We start from the raw sequence: 16,826 nt of genomic DNA, 5'->3' as shown, positions 1-16,826 counted from the left end.
TCTCACTGGGCACTGCTATACCTTCTCTGCCCAAACTGATAACTAGCAGGTAATCAGGATGACTCCACCTTTGTAACTGTTGAGGACCCAAGGGAGCCCCATGGAAATGATGACTAAGTGACTATGAAGATAGGAGACACTGCCCTGAGCTGTGCTAGCTATGACACAGGAAGCTGTTAAACTCCAGGTCAGCCTAAAACCCGAGGTTATCATGTCAGTTTTATTTTTTATTTACTTGTTCTTTTAGGGGGTTAATTTTTTTTTAATTGAAGTATAGTTAATTTACAATGTTATGTTAGTTTCTGGTGTACAGCAAAGTGATTCAGTTTCATATATATACATATATATACACAGTACGTCCCCTACATACGAATCTTCAAGTTGCAGGCTTTCACAGATGCAAACGTGCATCTGGTTCCAGCAAGGAACCAGCACCTGTGCCATCAACGTCAGGCATGAATGAAATTGCAGCTTGCCCTCCGTCTCCTATTGCTGACGACCCTTCAGCTCTACCATCTCCCACCTCCTCTCCCTCCTCCAGTCAGTAACTCTTCTTGCCTGTTCACTTGATGCCAGCCCCTGGATGCCAGCTGCTGTACGGTAGTACTGTACTTTTCAGGTACTGTACTGTAAGATGAAAACTGTTATCGTTATTTTTGTTTGTTTTTTATGTATTATTTGTGTGAAAAGTATTATAAACCTATTACATTACAGTACTATATAGCCGATTGTGTTAGTTGGGTACCGAGGCTAACTTTGTTGGACTTGCGAACAAATTGGACTTAGGAACATGCTCTTGGAATGGAACTCGTTCATATGTAGAGGACTTAATATATATACATATATATATATAATATATATATGTTCTTTTTCATATTCTTTTCCATTACGGCTTATTACAAGATACTGAATATAGTTTCCTGTGCCTTACAGTAGGTCCTTGTTGTTTACCTATTTTATATATAATAGTTTGTATCTGCTAATGCCAAACACCTAATTTATCCCTCCCACACCTCCTTCCCCTTTGGTAACCATATGTTTGTTTGTTTTCTATGTCCATAAGTCTGTTTCTGTTTTGTAAATAAGTTCATTTGTATTATATTTTAGATTCCACATATAAATGATATCATTTGTTTTTCTCTGTCTTTCTTCACTTTGTATGATAATCTCTGATTCGAAAAGATACATGCACCCCAATGTTCACTGTTTACAATAGCCAACACATGGAAGCAACCTAAGTGTCCATCAACAGATGAATGGATAAAGAAGACATGATATGTATCATAAATAGACAATGGAATACTACTCGGCCATGAAAAAGAATAAAATAATGCCATTTGTTTTGGGTGCATGTGTTCAGGAAAACAGGATAAGACAGTTGGGATGGTATGAGGTGCCAAGTTTGCAAATGCATGGAGGTGACCAGTACCAGGTTTGCATGGGCCCAGCGGGAAATTCAAAGAAAGAGAACTGTGGGTAGTGTGCCCTCCCACTATACTTTTACTTCTTTCTTCTCTTCTTCCCTTCCTTCCCAATTATCTCTTTTTCATTATCCATAAAGTTAGAAAATATATAATACTATCAACTATAAGTGAGTACACTTATACTCAGCTATATTTTTACCTATGTGTCTAACTGGGTGGTCTCTTAAGAAGGAAAGTTAAAAGATTCAAATTTGTCACTAGAGGGCTTCCCTGGTAGCGCAGTGGTTGAGAGTCTGTCTGCTGATGCAGGGAACACGGGTTCTTGCCCTGGTCTGGGAAGATCCCACATGCCGTGGAGCGGCTGGGTCCGTGAGCCATGGCTGCTGAGCCTGCGCGTCCAGAGCCTGTGCTCCGCAACGGGAGAGGCCACAACAGTGAGAGGCCCGCATACCACAAAAAAACAAACAAACAAACGAACAAAGTTGTCACTAGATAATTCTTAATAAGATGGTTCTGTATTCATGTTATATATTACATGTCATATACACACTTTACATTGACTCTTGTTAAATTTTAAGTCCCACTGCATATTATTGAGGGTGTTAATGCACATAAGGATTTCATTTTTTAATTTCACTTAGTGACAAAATATAATTTAATAGGTAGAAATTTACCTAGGTTGGTATAGAAATGTTTAATATATTCTTATCAATAGATTTCTACATGTTTGCAATGATTTAATATTAAAAATGTAAAGAATAAGGGAGTTATGTTATAGGTTTCCAAAGAACATGTCTTTCCACATTTCAAAAAGAAAAAAAAAGCTCAGAAGTATCTATTGGAATGCCTGAAATAGTCAGCTAAAATTTCAAGATATAAACAAGAAAAATCTGTAAAATGAATAGTAGGGGGTTGGGTGTCTCTGCTATAAATTCTTAATAATGCTGGTCAGGATCGGTACTTTTCAAATTTTGGTGTACCTTAAATTTACTCAGGGTATTTGTTAAGAATACAGATTTGGGAAAACACCCTCAGAGATTCTGACTCAGAAAGTTGGAGGTGGAGCCAAGGTATTATTTATAAGCACTGCAGGCAGTTTTTCTGATTATACCTTGTAAAAGTGTTCTGAGATAATTCAGATGAAGTTTGGGTTTTTTGCCTTCACATATTTCAGATGTAACTGAAGTGGTACGCATCTTTTTAACTTCTATGTTTACTCTAACAAGCACAAAAGAGTAGAAATTTGAGGCAATGCCAATCTCTATATATTTTTGACTTTGTTTTCCATCTTCATTGTACATCGTAAACAGATACCCCAATTGTCTTTACTGAGCTCTCTGAAGGACTTCTGACTTCCACATGCATCCGAATACCAATGTGCACATAGATTTTTTGGAGTTTCATTTCTTAAAGCAGATATTTATCTTTAAGTGCTGGGAGAATTATTGTAATAAGGAGTATCACTAAATGGCAAGAGCAAATTTGTGACTGCAGCCAGCATATATCCTACATGATTAAAAAGAGAATCTAACCAATATTCTATAATGCCTATAAATTAAGTATAACTTTTAAAAATTGTGAATCACCATATTGTACACTTGTAACATATAATATTGTACAGCAACTATACTTCAATAATAAAAATAATAGTTAAATTAAAAAAATAAAAAGAGCCTAGCAACTTGAACACACAACAGAGCCTAGAGTCATTCACTCAGCAGTGGCAGCGTTCTATGTGTTGAGGAAATATTTCTGGCCAACTCCAAGTAGATGTTTGCAAAACATGTTTGCAAGCTGTCCTATAATGACGTAGCATCACAAAGGCACTCCATTCTATACAAAAGTTCCATATTCTTTTATATACTAAAAAGCCACCTGGACAGGGTCCATCAGCCAGGTGGTCAAGTGACCTTCTCTTCTACCTTCCTTCTTCCTATGGTCTTTCCATTAGATCTTTGATTTGGGGAAGTGTGTCCCAAGGGGAAGGAGAGGATTGTTTCTAGGACTTCTCTCTGTCCTCCTTCTCCACCTTTCTTCTCACCTCCAGCCCCAGAGGCATCATTGAGGCCTCCTTGGTGTCTTTTTCTCTTCTCTTCTCCAGCCTGCTCTACAGAGCCACACAACCTTGGATAAAATGCCAAGGGAAGTCTGAAGATGGTTTGTCATGGAAATGAGTCATTGAAGACACAAAGGACTGAAACAAGATTTATGTTTCACATACCTGTGACTTTGTCTTTCCTAAAAGTAATAAGGACAATCAGGAAACTTACATAACTTCTGTGAGTTTCTAGGACAAATGAGTTTATAAGATGCTTTGCAATTCATAAACCTATAGGTAAGTGTAAGTAGGCATTATTATTGTCATTGTTGTCCCTGTCATACCTGTTTTTAGAGTAGTCAAGCCCTAAGACAATTGAAAGAGGGCTGTGTGCTGGGTTCAGGTTGGGAGAGCAAGAAAGTGCCCATATGATGGCTCCTGTTCACTTTGTGGTAAAAGCCTCAAGAAGTTAAGGCTTCAAGTCACTGAAGGGGCCCAGTTAGCAATCAGAATCCTTCCTAACTTTTGTTCCAGGATCAAGACATCTCCTGGAAGCCAGCTTGTAGAGCTTCTCTCTTACCTTCAGAGCCCCACCCCTGGCCTAGGGGCTCATCTCAGATGCCACTCTTACATCAAGCCCCTTTCTTTTTTCACTGTGCCCTCTCCCGCCGCTGCCCTGCACTGCTTGGTGAGGTTCCTGCCAGGGACAAGGAGACAACTCTCTCAAGCACTTATTATTAAACGGGGGAGGAAAATGTGGGAAAGAAGTCCCTCGTTTCTGGATCCCCATGCCAATTATCTGAACCCTCATCACACATTATATACGCTGTCTAAGCTTCAATCGATTGCTCACCCATTAGAACCATGATGGTCTCCAAGTACATATGGGTTATGGCTCTTGGAACAGAACAAGAGTGGGTCATGGTTTTTATGGAAATCTGCAGTCTGAGATTAAACCCACCAACTCAGTAACAAACATTTAGGACTTAACTCTTTCACGGACTTAACTCTTTCACAAATTTAGATTTACCTTTTACCTGTGTAGTGATGTAATTCCACAGGAGACATTCTGACATCCAACTAAAAATGAGCTAGAAGAAGGAGGAAAACATCCTGGGAACAACAGTAATCTTTTTAATGCTGAGAGAGAAGCTACAAACATTGAGAGGACAATACACAGTGAACTCTGCCTGGTGTATGGGGAGTTTCTCATGTATGAAACTGGCTTCCTGAGAAATATTAGAAACCACTCTTGATGATCTTTTCTTTGGCTTTGTCAAAACTTTAGGCTTTTCTACAATCATGTCCTAAGAAATGTATCTCATTAAAAGTATAAAACTAATATGTACTGCTTTATTCTTGTCACAAAGCAATACACCATCAGTGAAGAAATATTACAAAAGTAAAGTAAATAAAATATGAACTAAAGAAATGTAATTCTAACATACACAATGACCTCTCCTAACACTTTAGAGAACATATATAAATACACACATGTATTTTGAAGAAATATTGAATCATATTGAAATATGGTAGTGTAATCTGCTTTTTAAATTTAGATATAGCATGAATATATTTCCATGTCATCTATGTTATAATAATTAAATTAAATATGTTCACTATTTTATTTTATGGCAGACTATATTTTTAACTAATCCTCCATTTGGAATTTAGGTTACTGTTAAATTTTCACACCTTTATCTTCTTATAATTCAGTTGTTGTACTAAGGCATATTTATTCCCTTTGGATGAGAAATTTATCAGATATTTAAATTGTTTTGAATACAATATCTAAGAGATATATGTACTCCCATGTTTGCTGCAGCATTATTCACAACAGTCAAGATATGGAAACAACCTAGGTGTCCCTCAGTGTATGAATGGATAAAGAAGTTGTGGTACACACACACACACACACACACACACACACACACACACACACACACACACAGGAACAGTATTCAGCAATGAGGAAGAAGGAAATCCCAACATTTGTGACGACATGGATAGACCTTGAGCATATTATGCTGAGATAAGCCAGACAAAGACAAATACTATATAATATCACTTATATGTGGAATCTAAAAAAGTCAAACTCATTAAAAAAAGAGAATAAAATGGTAGTTACCAAGGGATGGAGGGTGGGGAGATAGGAAAGATGATATTTAAGGGTAAAAACTTACAATGAATAAGTCCTAGAGATCTAATGCACATTCTGGTGAATATAGACAACTATATAAATGTCAAACTTGCTAAGAGACTAGAAATTATTCCAACCACTAAAAAGAAGTGATAATTATATAATGTGAGGTATATATATAATTGTTATATATAATTAGAGGTTCTAATTATTGCTACAATGGAAATCATATTACAATATACAAATATGTCAAATTAATGTATTGTGCACCTTAAATTTACCCAATGTTACATGTCAAATATATTTCAATTAAAAAAATCCACATGTATTAATGATGAATAGTAAATTATTTCGAGCAAGTGAGGTTAGTTTTCTAAGTCTTGGTTTGACCAAGTTGCCTGGGCAGTTCAGATGGTAAGATGCTGAACACCTGATTATTTCAGTCAATGGGAAGAAACAACTGGTCAATCCAGGACATGATGTTATCTGTTTCCCCCCTTAAATGGGAAGACACATCAAATTCTTAGGATAGTTTACAATCTCATCCTGCCTTATGTGAGACAGAAGGTGCTAACTGCCAGAAGACATAGGTCAGCAGCAGGCTTTCATTTCTCAGATGCCATATGAGAAAAAATTCCTTGTATTAATTTTCTCAATTAAGTCTATAGTTCTCTGATAGTTTCTCAAGTAAGTCCTGTTAGGGGCTAAACTTGTTGCCCTTCTAACATCCCCACTGATGAACTGTTAGATGCAATGTTAGTAAAGACATAAAGCAATATAATGTTGCCTATAGTAGAAGAGCAATAAGAATTTGGTGGATGGAATTGAAGACAAAATTGTATTTCATGGTCATTATGGACTCATTTCTCAGCAAGAGCAAACTAATGGAACTGCAGAGCGGAACTACTGGTCGCTGTTAATTCAGTGAAATTAACATCCAAACATACTGAATTTTTCACTCTTTAGCCATCTATGCAATCATTTTTCAAGATAGATTTATTTGATAAAAAATGGTGACTGGGAATTAGGAAAAGTGAAGTGAAAAAGTATATAACCCAAGATTGTGAGTGAATGTTTACAGATGCTCCAAAGAACAGTTTTACATAGACCTCATCTGATTAGATGTGAATCTATACATAGCACAGATCTGTTTATAGGCACATTAAGAAAAAATAAAAACGTAGGCACAGCACCAGCTGTTTAATTTGTGGCCACCATTATTTTCACATTAGCACCTGTTGAATTAGAGGTATTAACACCAGTTGATTTTGCCTGGGCATCTATTTAGTGAAGTGTTCTTAGATGTGAACATGGTAGGGTAAAGAGTCATATTAATAGATCATGATATATTTTAAAAATCATGGAAAGTTGTCCTCATTAAAGGTTTTTAATAAATAAATGAAACAAGCTGGGGGAAGGGGTGCCTCAGAGGACCTCAGGACAACTTTAGGATGGATGCTTTCAGAAGTTCTGATTTACCTAAGCAGCTGTTGCTGGCCACCTTCTGACTCTGTAACCACTGCGGCTGACCCCGAGCATTAGTCCTGGGTGTGACTTCACGGCTACGTGGACTAATATAAAGAGAAGGCATTTCATTCAAAAAGGCTGTTATCATGCCCTTGCTTTTAAAGTACAACAACTCCAGAGAAGTTAGCGTGCTCTTTTTGGCTTCTGTTTTTTATTTTTTATTTATTTATTTTTTTCGGTACGCGGGCCTCTCACTGTTGTGGCCTCTCCCGTTGCAGAGCACAGGCTCCGGACGCGCAGGCTCAGCGGCCATGGCTCACGGGCCCAGCCGCTCCGCGGCATGTGGAATCCTCCTGGACCGGGGCACGAACTCGCAGCCCCTGCATTGGCAGGCGGACTCTCAACCACTACGCCACCAGGGAAGCCCTCTTTCTGGCTTTTGATTGGAGTTTGTGGGAGGTTGTTAGTTATTGAAATTTGTATTTAAGAATTTAGGGAAAATTCTATTTATCACTTGTGTTTCCATAGCCAACAAGTTTATGACTTGAGATGATTATTTACAATGTTTACAAAACAATAAAAATGAGAATACTGTTAGATATAGGTAAATATTGAATAAAGAATGTGGAAATAATAAAGCTTATATCTTTGCTAAATCATTTCCCTCAATTTCTGTCTCCTTATTAATAATGTTAATATGACACTTTAGATCAGAATGTTTTGTACCATCTCTGAATTAGGTATTAAGGAGAGATACAGAAAAGAAACTACCTTTTCAGATAGTTACTTTCCCCACCCTCATTCAGGCCCTATCAGAGTTTTTGGTATCACATCAAAGACATGTAAAGTATTATAGTTACAATAGTCTTTGATAATTAAAATGACTTTTTTGAGATGGTGTGTAAAATTCTTCCAAAGAATTATGAAAACTTTTCCTGTTACAGGATGAGGAATTAAGCCTTTTTTTTTTTTTTCTTTTATCCATCCTTGGGTATTTCGCTTCCTACTACGTTTGAGTTTTGCACCCTGATTCAGCTTCTTTGTTTAAAACATCTTAGCAGCATCTGACAGCTTTATAGCAGGTATATCAGAACCACATGGAGGGCTTGCTAAAACACAGGTTGCTGAGCCCACCCCCAGAATTCCCAATTCAGTAGCCTTGAGGTGGGCTGAGAATGTATATTTCTTTCTTTCTTTTTTTTTTTTTTCGGTACGCGGGCCTCTCACTGTTGTGGCCTCTCCCGTTGCGGAGCACAGGCTCCGGACGCGCAGGCTCAGCGGCCATGGCTCACGGGCCTAGCCGCTCCGCGGCATGTGGGATCTTCCTGGACCGGGGCACGAATCCGTGTCCCCTGAATCGGCAGGCGGACTCTCAACCACTGCGCCACCAGGGAAGCCCGAGAATCTATATTTCTGATCATATCTCCAGTGATACTGAAGCTGCCAGTCCAGGGACCACACTTTAAGACCTATTGCTTTGAAAAGATTCAGTTTTGTATTTCCTCTTACATGCTTTATTTCATTCAAATACATATGCATCAACTTCCTAGTTTTAAGAGAAAGGTGATACAGCAGAAGGAAATGATTACTGATTACACTAAGGTACCCACTTTCTTACTGAAGTTACAAATTCCTGATGTGTATCACTCCTGATAAGTGATTTTACTGATATCCAGGCATTGGCTTGAATTCCTCACTTGGGAGAACGTTATATGTGATGAGAAATCATTATCAAACACCAGGGAGAGGTTCTGTTTAAATACTATGAGACAGGGAATTCCCTGGCAGTCCAGTGGTTAGGACTCCACACCTCCATTGCAGGGGGCATGGGTTCAATCCCTGGTCGGGGAACTAAGATCCCACATGTCACGCAGCGCAGCCAAAAAAGAAAAAAAAGATATTATGGGACAGCCACTCTGGAGAACAGTATGGACCCACAGACATAGAAAACTAGCTTAAGGTTACCAAAGGGGAAACTGGGGGGAGGGTTAAATTAGAAGTTTGGGATTACATATACACACTACTATATATAAAACAGATAACCAACAAGGGCCTACTGTATAGCACAGAGAACTATACTCAATATTTTGTAATAACCTATAAGGGAAAAGAATCTGAAAAAATAGATGTATATGTATATATAACTGAATCGCTTTGCTGTCCACCTGAAACTAACACAACATTGTAAATCAACTATACTTCAATTAAAAAAAAGGTATTATAGGACAAGTACATAACAAGTACTTCATAATTTGCTGAATGAATACGCAAATTAATTATATCCTTTTGAATTCATATATTTAGCTATTTACCACCATCACTCTCCTTTTCATCACCATCTCCATAGTGAGAAGAAAATTAGGAGGAAAACCATTTTCTTCATTTACTCTTCTCCCTTTGCCATCGTGTTACACTTCGCTTTTCTCTAAGATCTATGGGTCTTTTTATCCTCAAGAAACTTAGGTGGCAAAGAAGAGCAGAAATTGTCTAGATGAAGGAATGAGGCTCAGAGATGGGTTCTGAGCTCAGTGAACTAATAAATGATGGTACGGAATTGAACCAAGGCTTTGCAGTCTCAGGTCTTCACTGAATGGGGCCTTCACCCTTGTTGCCAAGGCGAACAAAGGGTTACATGCCAGGAGCAGCTGTCTGCCCGACACTGACCTGGGGAGTAATGAGAAGGAATCAGCTGTTAGGCCTATGAGATCTCCCCAAGGGCACTGCTCTCTGTTGGTCCTGCAATCAAGAACTTTGAACACCTGTGGAGCCCCACTTCACCCGGGAGCCAGAACACCTGTGGGCCACTGTCTTTCCACACTCAGATCCAGGCAGAAAACCAGAGCATCTCAGGTAAAGCCGGTCCTAGGACCACCTGCATATATGTCCCTTCTTTCCTCCTTCCTTGTCATGTTACTACTTTTCTTGCCTAGGATCTAATTATTCCTTCCTCTGCATCTTTGTATCTTAGAATTGAGCTTACTAACTTAAAGCCTGGACCACTTGCTCTTTCTCTGCAGTGAGAGGTTGGAAACAGCCTGACCTGCTTCATTAGAATTCATGTGTCATTTAACCTCATCCCACCGATGCTGGGCCTGGCATGCAGAGGGCAATTTCATATTTGTTGAATGAATGAATATTATCCAGAAGACAGAACGAGGTCACTGGTTGACATCTGATATTCAAAAATTGTTTTGTGTGCCCACCATTTGGTGGGTACTATACTATGTACTGGGGATGTGTTGATGAAGGGAACTGATCCATTCTTTGCCCTTAAAATATTTTAGTATACAGACAAGCAAGTGATTGCTACGTATGTAATGGTATGAGATCCAATAGGAAAAGCTCTTATGACCTCTCCACTCTGTCTCAGTTCTAGCTGAGCCCTCAGTTCTAGCTGATATTGCAATCTGAATTTTTCTCTTCAAGGCCCAGTGTTAGCTAAGAATTCACTGCCTTTCCTGCTTCCTGCTCTACCTAGCTCTCTCCCTGACCTTATTTGGCCTTGGGTGTGGGCCTTATTTGCCTCCTGGCATAATTTCAATCCTATGTAGTGACACCAGCATCAGTGGGTAACTATAGCAGCTGTCTAGACCTGTCTGTAAATTAAAGCTGTAACTCTAAACTTGGAAAGCCAAGGAAGCAGCAGCAAGCCTTCCCTTTCAGAAACCCACCAGTCATCCTGCTGAAGTAAATTGGATGGATCTGCAGCCTCCCTTGAATCTTCTGGATCGGGAAGTGTGAGAGAGATCTAGGGTTCAATTAAACCTGTCCCTAAATGGAGGTCAGAATTTCAAAGGCCAATAAGATTTGTTGAGCACAGAAGCACTGTAAGGTGGGGATTTTCATCATTGTTCTTTTCCTCAATTCTGGAAGGAAACTTGTCAGTCTAAAAAGAGCAGTGTAGAAGAAGATGCTAAATAATCTAGGTATGTTTGGCAAAGGGAAAATGTTATAAAGCATTTTTTTCCTAAGTAAAATCCCGCTCTTTGGAAATGGCTGAATTATAGAAACATCTGGGGGTGCCTTTTGGCATTAATAAGAAGTTTGGCCCTTAATGAAAGGTTAATTTACTTGGGATGAAACCATAGCTATTCAACTTCCTATCACTTTCTCCAGAAAACCCTGCAGCCTGGGATCCTCTAGGCAGAGCTCATTTACATTTTTTATCTCCCTGTAGTCAATTCTGAAATTCCAGTGGTCATGTTCAGACATAACTTACCAGAAGAATTATTTCATTCAAAAACATCTTCATTTTCAGTGACATGTTGAATCTCCAAATCTGTGCTATGGAGAATTCTCTATTTTGACATGTTCATTCTGGTTGAGTAAATTTAATGTTTAAGAAACCAATTCAAAGTTTAAAACTATGTGTTTTTTTCATTGGTTTTTTCTGTCTGAGCAAGGAGGACTCTTTCTTTCATTACTCTTTCTGGCATACAGACTTTTAATTTCTATTTTTAGTGTTTTTAAACTATAATGGAAGAAATGTGTCTTCTGCTGAGTCTGGAAGAAATGTGTCTTCTGCTGAGTCTAAGCTGGAAATGAAATTTCTGAGAACTCTGGGGACATTGGCAAGAATCATCCCAAGGTACACACCAAAGGGGCCTGAGAGGATTGCAAATACTCTGCTGGGGGGTGAGTTGAATTATGGGAAGAGCCCCACTTGGGGAGCAGACGGATCTGTGTTTAGAGCCCTACTTGGCTACTTATTCATTGTGCGATTAATGTCTCCACTGAAAAGGGGTAATTATATGGTCTTCTTGCTTGTTGTGTGAAGATTAGAATCTGTGAACAATCTAGCACAGTGCCTGGCCCATCGTAAAGGGTGGATAAAAGGAGGTGATTATTGTTACTACTCTCTATTGGCAAACTGGTCTAGGATACATTTGCCCTGATTCACCTGAGTTTATTCTAATCTCTATGTTGGGAAATGAGGTGCCCCATACAGATCCAACCTTTAAGTAAGTGCTTGCACAATGCTGACTGGTTCATAGTACTTGGTTACTGTGTGAAATGTACTTTCCACTTGGAAGGTCAAGTGCTACATAGAATTCTAAACAGTGGAGGGGAAAACAAAACCTACCTAGAAAGTAAGATCTCACAGGTAACAAAATAGAGAAAAAAAGGCTGGATCTAAAAATCAAAGATGTACTTCTTTTATTCAGTAAATATTTAGTTACATAACATGTGCTGGACCCTGTGGGAGATATACGGATAGTAGATTTAAAAGTTATAGTCACTACTAATACTTTTTATTTCCTTCTCTATAAATGAACTCGATTTAGAAGCCTTATTTCTTCTCAGTAGCTAGAAGGTAGTATGATGGTTAAATTTTGGAACCAATTCAATGTCCTAAAACTAACTGTGTCACTTCTGCTCTGTTCAGTCACCTCTAATTCACTCAGTCTGTGTACAGAGGAGCCCCAGGGGCCATTGTCTACATTCCTGGGAAGGAACTCTAGTTCTCACAGATACCACTGAAGTCTTGCTGCACCTCATCGTTGTGAAGACCTCTGCCCTTATCCCACATGTGGTAGATGTGTCTCTGGTTGAGACAAAGAAGCCTTTTCCAACACAGCTAATGCATAGTCATACTCCGTTCTCACTGGCCCCGGGGGCTGAGTGTGTGTCTATTCAATCCCCACTTGGAAGGTCCAAGCACCATTTTGAGTCTGGTATATAGGAGATGTTTGATGCCACTAATAAAAGTGGAGAGAGACACTAATGGATTTGAGATGTCCATTGGGTATTTAGGTGAAAATGCCTGCCAGCCTTTTGAAATGTGGGCCTGAAGCTCCAGGGAAAAGCTGAAGGAGAGTAATGAGCATTTGGCAGTACTCTGTTCAGTGGTGGTACCCGAAGCCAGGAGACCAGGAAAGATCATCAGTGGAGTGTCAGAGTGTGGAGGGTTTGGGGTATGATCTGCCAGGCTCCACAATGGAGGGACTTGTCTCCCACCTGTAGGTTCACCACCCCCGCACTCCAAGTCTGGCATCCCATCCTCATCAAGAGCAGTGGGAGTGATGACCTATGCTAGTGTTTTCTGCATTGTCTTGTTCTTGGTGGGGTGGTATCCTGGGATTCTGGTAATTTATTTCCATTCTGGCCTACTCATGTATGATGTTCTTCCCTATGAGCTCTGTCGAGGTGGTCCTTTATCTGCTTTCTCTGGCTGATTGCCTGGAGTCACTTGACTTGGAGATTCTTACTTAAGTCCTGACCTAACTCTTAATCCAATCCCCTAATTCCTTGACTCCTCCAAGTCTGAGTTTCCTACAGGGAGGAAGATCATGAAACTCTGGTCCTGGTGGTGACTTTTTGACCCTTAATTTTCACGTTTTCCTGGCATTTACTACCTGTCAGTTTAGGCTTTAACCTTGGCCTGTTCTACGTTTCCCCTGACCCCCACTGAACCCTGCTCGGTTTCATCTGTTGGATTCCCATTGTTAATGCCTTGCCTAGGTCTAATATCTGTTTCTGGGACTTTCTTTGGGATGTCTTTCCTAGCATTGTGAGTACATCTCGTCTTCTGGTGCTTGTTGTATGAATTTAGACTCAATCTTCTGCTCGATGTTTGGAGGTCCTATTGGTTCAGTGCACCAGTCTTTTCAGGAAACTACTGTGTGTGCCTGTTATCTCTCAAATAGCTTTCAATGTAGGCTTATAATTCTTATTTTGCAGGCCACAAAAATAGGCTCAGAGAGATTCAGACATTTGCTGAAGCTCGCACAACTAGGAAGTGCATAGGCAGGCACTAGGGTTAACTGTCAGATTAGTTTGGTTCCAAAGCTCATTCTCTTTCCATGACAGATGGCTTCCAAGGAGGCATGAGGAAGTTAGAGAGATGAATAAGACAATGTTCAGGAAGTTCAGGAAGGCCAGGAGTTTCAGATCTTTCCAGGGGTACAGTGCATGAGTGATTAACCTCAAGAGGGGTAGACTTTCTCATGAATGGGGTGGAGAGAAAGGTCACAAGTGTGAAGGAAGTTGAGAGATGTTCCATTCCAGGTTTCAGAGGAGTTGTCAGCATGAAACTCATCAAAATGAACTAATTCTGTTCTTCCAGATTTAAAACCAAGGCAAAATGTCATGTTTCCTTTAGAAATGGGTGTTATGAAAGAATCCGTATTGGAATGATGATTGGCGAATTCACCTGGGCTCTAGACAGGATCTTGTTATTTCCAGGACGTCAAGACACACATGCCGTGTATCTTTGTGGCATATTTGCACACATGATTGGGCCGGTAATCTTGACCACAACCTCCAGGAAGTATGAACTGAACATTTGTGAGAAAAGCACAAATGTCGCCTCTCTGGTTAGCTATGAATAGAAATGACTCCACTTTGCTAGATGTTCCTGATGTAAAGCATCTTTATCTAAACTATAGTTTTCCCTCCCGCCCCAAGTATATGCAGAATAGCTAACATTCTTCCTTTTCCTTTTAGAAGGAGGATTAGTACCACCTGTCTCAGCTAACATTCATGGGATTCAGCAGGAAAAACAGTATTAGGAGAGGAAAGCTCCTTTGAATGCAGTATTTTAGGATTATTTCTTTGGTTGCTAAACTGCTACCTTTGTATTCAAAGGTGATGAGACATTTTCTGGCTGAGAGACAGACATCCCAGAAAGGTGTCAAGTTAAAAGAGGGCTGATGAAAAGATTTGAGCCAAAGCCTTTGCAGGAGGTGAGCGATTGATTGCAGGAGTTGCTTACATTTTCTTCTCACTGTTACAGTTGAGAGAAGGACGTGGTCATCACCTTGCTGCCCCATCCCACCCCTTCTTCTATGGAAGGTATTAACCTGGGCTCTCATTCCAGCTGGATCTTTGCCATTGAGGCTCCTCGATGGCTTTCTCTGTACAGGGAAATGGAGGATGTTACAGTGCCTGGAGGTTCAAAGGGTTGTCTCCAAACCGGGAGTCCTGAAATTTGGCATTCAAAAGGATGGCATCATGGGCTAGGCATTTAACCTTTCCCCATCGGCAGTTTCCCCTTTTCTAAAATGGAGATAATGGGAATTTCTCACAGGAGCATTGGGAAGATTAATGAGTTAATGTTTTCTGAAGTGCTTTGAGATTCTCAGATGAAAGGTGCTACATAATAATTATAATAACACTTTGTTCTGACATAGTGCCTTTCTTCCAGGGAGCTCAAACTGCTTTACAAAAATTATTTCATTAATCCTCACAGTATCCCTCTATGGCAAGTAGCAATTAACATCCCCCTTTCTCATATCAGGAATCTGGGGCACAGAAAAATAAATGGGTCTGGCCAAGGTCACACAGCAGGTTATTGGTAAAATCATCAGCTGAGTTCAGGTCTGATTCATTCATTCATTCATTCACTCATTCACTCATTTGCTCATTCATCAAATATTTACACAAAATTATATGCCAGACATTGAACTATTTGATAGAGGATAGCATGATACAAAGTTCCATAAAAATATATTCTTTGCCAATTGAAGAGATTGGGTCAGTCCACTTGGACAAGTAGCTAAATAATTATAATAACATATAGGAAACATAGCATATGATGCAGTAATATAAACAAACATGCATCCAGAGTAAGCACCACAAAAGAAATAAGTGATTTTGGTTTTACCAAAGAGATGTCATATGAGTAAATTTTGAGTGATGAGTTTACCAGTGGAGAAAATGAAGTTGAGGAAATATGACTTAGGTAAGTGAATGAAAGAGCATAATAAATCTGGGGATTGAGACCCACTTGGCAAGATGGGAGCAAAGGGTATTTTGGAAAGAGGAGTGGACTAAGAAAGTTGAACTTTATGCATGAGGCAATTGAGAAGATTGGGAGGTTGTTCAAGTAGAAGGAAAGAGGTCAGGTTTATATTTAGAAAATTCACTCTGATGGCTGACTGTTAGAAGGTTTGGATGGGAAAGGGGTCTAAGTCCAGAGACCAGGAAAATAGGTCTCTGACTCAAAGTCCAGACCAATTACTAGGTCATTCTCAACGGTTTTATAAGCTAGAGTTCCAAAGTTCTTTTGAAATTCTGCACATGGTAATTCAAGAAAAGAGCTATAACAATGCTGTTTCATGGTTAGGATGTATTCTTGTTTCAAGATGCAGACAAATGTCTTTAGAAAAAAACCAAATCATCTAGAATGCAGCTTTTCGATGATGGTACTGTGAACAACTGTCACTCTTCAGCTCTGAAATCCATCAGGCAAAATGGTTAAGTCTACATCAATTACTTATTATAATAGAAAGAAAGGCTTTGTTATACTATTTGTTAAGTACCTCTCTAAATTAGATACGAGAGAATGATCTTCAATGCAAGAGAGTGTTCATTTTTGTTTCACATGATAAACTATTCTGTGATTAGACATATTATTTTTAATTTTACCCATCTTTATAACTATATAGTCAATTTTAAAAACAGTTTCCTGATCACTTGTATTTTGTTCTTGTCAAAATCTCTTTTAAGAGTCTAACAATAAAAATAGTAAAACCACTTTGCTTTTTTTAGAGGATCTTGAATGTTTTTCAGGTATGTATAGATGCAGACACACAGGCCGCCTGTGGGATGGAAGGGGAAGGTCCATTTGATAACACAGCTGCTCTCTACCAGATTGTTTTATTTTCCCTACTCATGGATAGTAGTAAGCTGGGAAAAGTCAAAATTCAAATTATTCTATAAAATTAAAACACTGACACGTTGCTGGTTAAACTATTCTGTTCCTTATGGATATGCAATGAATGCTTCTGAGTAGCTCATTTAGAATTTATATATA

The sequence above is a fragment of the Aethalodelphis obliquidens genome, unplaced genomic scaffold, assembly GCF_003676395.1.
Source record: "Aethalodelphis obliquidens isolate GAN/ISIS:26980383/991018 unplaced genomic scaffold, ASM367639v1 scaffold49, whole genome shotgun sequence".
Lineage (NCBI taxonomy): Eukaryota > Metazoa > Chordata > Mammalia > Artiodactyla > Delphinidae > Aethalodelphis > Aethalodelphis obliquidens.
The sequence above is the reverse complement of the archived record's forward strand: the minus strand, read 5'-3'. Positions refer to the sequence as shown.